Source organism: Cricetulus griseus, chromosome 4 (genome assembly GCF_003668045.3).
Source record: "Cricetulus griseus strain 17A/GY chromosome 4, alternate assembly CriGri-PICRH-1.0, whole genome shotgun sequence".
Classification (NCBI taxonomy): domain Eukaryota; kingdom Metazoa; phylum Chordata; class Mammalia; order Rodentia; family Cricetidae; genus Cricetulus; species Cricetulus griseus.
In genome coordinates, this window is record NC_048597.1 from 154,156,322 (window position 1) to 154,163,186 (window position 6,865).

The 6,865-nt window shown below is 46.4% G+C and overlaps 1 protein-coding gene across 2 annotated transcripts in view; it reads right to left on the bottom strand.

Moving 5' to 3' along the window:
• Window positions 1-6,122, bottom strand: part of LOC100753259 (tubulin-specific chaperone cofactor E-like protein) — a 142,815-nt gene extending 136,693 nt beyond the window's left edge. The window contains exon 1 of one of the 2 annotated variants that reach the window (XM_027411879.2): window positions 5,907-6,122. The gene's annotated coding sequence lies outside the window, so the exon portion shown is untranslated. The remainder of the gene's footprint in view (window positions 1-5,906) is intronic. The other variant, XM_035443595.1, reaches the window with a different exon arrangement.
• Window positions 6,123-6,865: the final 743 nt, after the last annotated feature.

Below are 6,865 nucleotides of genomic sequence, written 5' to 3' on the forward strand. Positions count from 1 at the left end.
TGAAGCTATCCATTGCTGTTTTAGAGCTGTTGTGACCATTCCGAAATAAAATTCTTTCAATGAAAGCATCTAGCTAAGTGGTTAGCATATAGTAAGGCACTAGTAAATAGTTGTTATTGTGAACACTGAGAGAAGGGAAGTCATGGCAATGAGGGGCCTAACACACATCACCAGCATCCTCTCCCTCTTGAGTGGACTATGTACACACAACAGCTGGCAACACAACCAAGGCTAACCCTACTCCCAACAAGCCAGGGTTACACAAAGTTCATACAGAAGTGTGGGCAAAGCACTCCGAGGACAGGGAGGGTGTGACTAACTGCACCAAGAAGGTGGGTCACATATAATATGGCCTGAAAGGGAGTCATTAGAAACAGACCAGATGGGAAAGAGGGGACGCTGGTGTCTATGCAGAAGTGGATGGCAGATGCAGGTCATGCGAGGGACTGGTGCGGCTGCTGTGGTGTGCTTTGGAAATGGAAGGGGCCCGGAGGGTGGGCTTCAGCTGTGATCCCACCACAAGGGGCTCTGTTTATGGAGTTTACCTTCTCTTCACTGGGCAATGGGGAAATTAAAAGGGGAATTAAACATGCTACTTTAATAGCAATCTTTTTAGAGACAGAAGAACATCCTTACGTCTTTAATTACTGCATAGATCCTGGATCTGTTGACCTAATGTGGAAAATATGATAGGGCCGAATTCCTGCAACCATACAAGCAATTCCTGTATTAGTGAAGATGGGGCTGGAATCTGGCCTCCTGATCAATCAGTTTCATGACCAGGACAATGTTGTTAAGCCAAGTGTCTTCACAACAGCAGATAAAACCTGAGTTTACTATGTGCGTATGCTGTATTGCTTGCCATTACCATCTCATTTAACTCTCATGACACTCATAAAAGGCGCTATTAACCCCATTCGAGATCAAAAAATCCAAGCAAAACAAGGCTTGGGTCATTTGACTAGTGACTGACAGAGCCAGTCCAAAGGAGGCTGACTTCAAAGCCCTAAAATTAAACCAGCCTGTTGAAATAGGACATTGCTCAGTTCGTTAAACATCATATGCTCAAAAATCATTTGTGTGTACCTGCTATAGTTTAAAGCATCAAGCTGGGCTGGTGACTCTTCAATTTTACTGGGCAGAACAATCAGGGGGCAGAGCACTAAGACATATATTCCTGTATCCATCCAGAGATTTTGGTTCAGGAAGCCCAGGAAGGGATCAGGGATCTACTTTTTAATTTTTCGTTCTGTCAACTAGGATTCACTTGTTCTGTGAACAATGCTGCTGGTTTCAAGACTCAAGGTGGCGAGACTCAAGGTGACGTTAGAGCCTCCTGACCACTGGGTATTTCTGATACAGGAACAGAAGCACAAAGACTTCACATGAAAGAGGTTATAGGAAAGGAAGCGAGAAGAAACAGGATTTGACAAAGAAAGGGACACCCTCTTACAGGCAAAGGGAGGCACAATGAAGAAGAGCCCCTGCTTTGGGAAATGGAATGACAGTCACAAGGAAAATTGAGGAAAGCTGGAGAAGGCCCTGGATGTCAACCATTACACTGGGGGCTTGACAACTGGGCATCTGCACTGGAAAGCAGCTAGTTAATCAGTCTTTGAAGATAACCACATTTTCTGTAAGAATTCTGTCACAAAGCTGGGCAAGATCAAGTGTAATCCAAGGATCACACATCAAGACAGCTGGCCAAGCACAGATCTAAGCCCCAAGAGAAAAATCAGGAATGGCAGCTCCATGACAAACTGCATGTAGGGCACAGCTCAGAAGTATTTTTCACCCATTAAACCCAAATCACAGCACTATCAGCTCCAAGTTACTTTTCATAACTCTTTCTGGAGTATATAATTCAGTGGTAGACCATTTGCCTACCATGGGTGAGGCCCTGGGTTCAATCCCCAGTACTGGTAGTAGGGGGTGGGGAGGGGTGTATGTGGATGGTCTCTTATGTAGCTGGGCAGACCCAGGATCCATGAAGCACTTGCACAAAACACAGTTCAGGAATAAAATGTGTAGACTGGCCTGAGTAGCTCACATACATGTTATACCATTTAAATATCAAGAAAAAGATGACAGACAGACAGACAGACAGACAGACAGACAGACAGACAGACAGACACACACACACACACACACACACACACACACACACACACACACACACCATTATTCACAGCAACATAATTTCATTTTACACAGAATCCCAACAATATCAAGCATTCAATTTCCAAACCCTCAGCAGTTAGGAAGCAAAACTCATAAGAGAAGAGCCTTCTGTGGGTCTAAGGGTCAAGAGAAGAAATAAACGTTTAAAAGGACACAGGATCACACCCAGTGAGTTCTCCAAAGTCATTTATTCACACATACAAATGAGTCCCCCCAGATAAGAAACGAGTCCTGATCTTCCTTAGTGATCCTGACACCCACTACAAAACGTCCTTTAAAACAAGCAGTATCTGGCTGGTCAGAAGACGCAATGTTCAGAGATGGTTCACACATGCCCACATAACCCGTCTCAACAGCAGCCATGTCACAAGCCAACAGTGAAGACAGGAGCCCTGTTTTATAAGCAGCAGTCTGACAGTGACCTGTGCGTTCATACAGTATCTACTGAAGAAGTGCTCCAGGGGTGAGGTTTAACCTGGGCAACATTTTCCTGGTGACTGTGCCTCTGAATTTCATCTTCATCCAAACACAAAGCAACACTGTCAAGGTAGCCGTCAGTAGACATCCTGTCATGAGTTACTGAACTGAGGCAACATCCTGTGACATGTCATGTTGTTATGGAATATTTGTACACTGCCTAAAGACATATTGCTGTGATTGGCTCAATAAAGAGCCAAACGGCCAATAGCCAGTCGGGACTTCTGGGCAGAGAGAGGAAGTAGAAGGAGATAATCGAGGAGCAGAGGAGATACCAAAAAGAAATGGAGATGGACATACAGAATGAAAGAAAGGTAAAAAGCTACACAGTAAAACGTAGATTAATACAAATAGGTTCATTAAAGTTATAAGAGACAGCTAGGAACAAGCCTAAGCTATAGGCAGAGCTTTCATAATTAATAAGAAGTCTCCCTATCATCATTTGGGAGCTGGCTATCGGGACAGAGAAAGACTCCTTACATTACATCCTGCAGCAACAGGCTGTGTGACAACTTTCAAAGGAAGCAGCAACACATGAAGGGCTCTCACTTTGTTCACCAACACCTATTGATGTTTATTAAGAATTAATACTGGCTTAGTGGTGGTGGCACACGCCTTTAATCCCGGCACTTGGGAGGCAGAGGCAGGCAGATCTCTGAGTTCGAAGCCAACCTGTTCTACAGAGGGAGTTCCAGTACAGTCAAGGCTACACAGAGAAACCCTGTCTTGAAAAACAAACAAACAAAAAAGAATTAGTACTGTTTTAACATTTTCTCTATGGATTTCATCTATTCTGTGTGGATGTGCGCATGTTTGCAGATGGGTGCCCATGTTTGAAGGCCAGCAATAGATGTCAGCTATCTTCCTTATGTTTTGAGACAGTCCCTCACCAAGCCTGGACAGCTCACTAATTCAGCCCCTGGGATCTTGCTGTTGATCCCCCAGTGCTGGGATTACAGGTATGTCACTGCACCCAGCTTCTTTAGGAGGATGCTAGGGAATACAGGTCCTCACTCGTGCAGGGCAAGTGTTTACCTACTGAGCTACCTCTTCAGCCCTTCATCTATTTTGTAAACATTTGAAAAGTATCTTCATAGGAGAAATTTAGGCAATCCCTGACTGAAGGTTATACTCAATTTCTGATCATTTAAAATGTATATCAACACGTGAGCTTTATAGCCTTTTACAGACAGAAAGCAAGACCATCATCTAAAAACTACTGAAGAACTTGAGATGGCATCAAACAGCAGAAAGGCAAATCAGACTCTCTCTATATATATATCTCTATCTCTCTCTCTCTCTCATGTCTTTCTTAGGATTGATTTTATTTTTATGTGTATGTGTGTGGCTATATATATGTGTGAGTATATGCCATATGTGTACAGGTTCCCAGAGGCCAGAGGAAGGTTATGGATCCCCTTGGGACTGGAGTTACAGGCAGTTGTGAGCCCCCTGACATGAGTCCTGGTAACTAAACTCTTGTCCTCTGGAAGAGCAGGGGCTCTCCCCAGCCCCACAGCTCAGTGGCTCTTTTTAATACTGGAACACAAAAATAAAATGCTTGTGAAGTATGACATAAAGATAACATGGCTGAATGGAAGTAGGCCTGATGTATTTCTCAGGCAAAACAAAGGCTAGAGAAAATAAGGACACGCTTGCACCCAATTTCATCAAAGATTAGCATTATGGTACTTCAGGAAATGGACCAAACGTGTGATAACACCTAGTCAACAGAAGCTGGAAGCTGGCCCATCCAAAGAGCACACCAACTTGGAGTGACACCTGTTTGCCAGAAGCTTACAGTACAGGGACACTGACTAACCAAAGAAATAGGCAAAAAATTGGCTTTTTTTTTTTTTCTAACCACAAATTGTGACCTGTGAATCGATTTTGTGGGATTCAGTCAGCATTTTTCTTTTCTTTCCAGTGAAAGAAATAAGCAGAAGGCACCTAATAAGGACAAACGCTGCTGTGTGAAGCCAGACATGGTGTCTTATGCCTTTGAGCTCAGCACTGGGGAGGCTGAGACAGGAGTACAGTGAGAAGCAGGCTAGCCTGGGCTACACAGTAAGTTCAATGCCAACCATACCATAGGTTCTGTATCAAAACAAAGCACATACACACAAAAACACAACTTTGTGAAACTTTTCATTCATATGGAGGTATAGGTACTAGATCATAATGTCCTTATTACTGTCAGGTTTTTGGTTTTTCTTAAGGTAGAAAGTCATTGCATAGAGAACCTGGTCTACAGCCAAAGGACCCTGGCTGACTAAAAAGACTTAATCCTCAGCCCCGGCTCAAGGTGAGCCTATGAGCATATTCAAGAACTACAGAGACAGACACAGAAGCAGGCACCAAGAATGAACACAGCAGGGGCAAGCCCAGCTAAGCCTGTGTTTGACCCCAAAGGTTTTACAACCTTCCCCAAACAATCTGTTCAAGCTCTATGCTCAGGATGGACCCATAGAAACCCATTTAAGAGCTCCTTGGTACACACACAAAAGCCCAGGCAAAAACAGAGAGAACAGGGACAAGTCCCAGCCAAGCCCTTAGCTGCCCTTGAGGTCCTGCCAGCCCTAAGGCGGTGCCTACAAACTAGTGTAGCTAAGCAACCTTGGAGTGAAGCTCCTCCTTCCTCCACTGTCTGTCAACAGTTCAACTCTTCCAATCAACTTTTCCTCATCTACAACTTCTGCAACCGCTGCCTGAGTCCCTAAGGGGCAACTCTTCCTTTCCTTAAAACCCAGGCTGTCTTCCTCTTAGCAGCCCCAGAAGCCTGTACTCTACATTCTCAACACACAGCCCACCCCAAATCCTTTCACTCCATTCCCAAGAAGCCAGGATGGGTGTCTCTTGACAGCTCCCCATCTTACTATGACTTGGGGCAAATATATGGTCCCCCAAACTCCTATCAAACTACATGTAGGGAAGGGACAGGCCTAGTGACCCAGGAGTATAGGAACGGCTGCTCTTTCCCAACGACACCAAACCTTACAGATGGGGACACATATTTTCCTGATTCAGGGTTTCAAAGCTAAGTTTCCCACCAAGGGAGCATCTTCCAGGTACCCCAGGCCTCAGGAAGGCTGGAAGCATCCTAGCTCACTCCCGCTGCCCAGCCTCCCTCTGCCAATGCTCAGTCCTCCCGGAGGTCCCAGGTCTGGCCTCCTACCCCCACTGCCCCTCTTAGGAGAGCACACCTCGGGCCTCTGGCCCCAGCTGAGCAGCGGCCGAGCTACACTCACCCCTCCGCCCGGGAGGCGGCGGCTTCTCAGGCTGCGCTTCCGCCCGCCGGGTCACCGCCGTCGCCGCCACTCGGCCTCCGGCCTGCTCCCGGCCGGCCCCGGCCCGGCTCCGCTTCACCTCGACCCCCTCTCCGGCCGCCAGAGCCCAGTGTCCTGCATTGACCCGGAAGCAGCTTTCGGGGGGCCCCCCAACAACAACACGTGACCCCGCCGCACGTGTCACGTCCGCTGCGTGATTGGGAGGGGCCGGCTCTGAGTCTCCTAGACCAAGCTGCGGTTGTCATGGCAACTGGGAATGGTGGTATCCACCTAGACTCAGATAGGCACCCTGTCTTTTTCTTTTCTTACTGGTGCATCAGGGGAGCACCCGCACGTCCAAATACCGATCCTTTGCAAGAGAATGCCTTTGGAGAAAGGATCCCTGGGCTGAACCTGGCCAAACACACCTGCAATCTTGGCCTGACTCTGTGTGACCCGACTATTTGTGATACTACATGTCCCCCGACTTCACTGACCTCATCTATAAAAAGTCCCATAAAATCTCTCTATATTTCATATAAATCTACGTTTGGGGACAGTCTGTCCTTTGTGCCCCCTCCAGTCCTATGGCACCTGAAGCTTTCAACTGTAACAGTTACAGCTCCCACCTATTTAGTGTTTTAATAGCCACAGCCACTAAACACATGAGATAAAAAAACAAAACAAAACAAAAATCTTCTCCAAACTTCCTAAAGGAGATATTTTGTGGAACTGAGCATTGAAGTTGGGAAGTCAAGTGATCTGCATAAGACCACTTACATTAAAATGGCCAGGCTGAGACTTGAAGCCAGGTCAAGCTCTCTCCAAAGAACATATGCTTAACGCCCAGCTCCAGGAGCCTCACACCTGGCTGCTGGGCTGTTTGCTCCTGTGCTTCACTGTTCATTTCTTCGCTGGACACTGCCTGTGGAATAGGGATG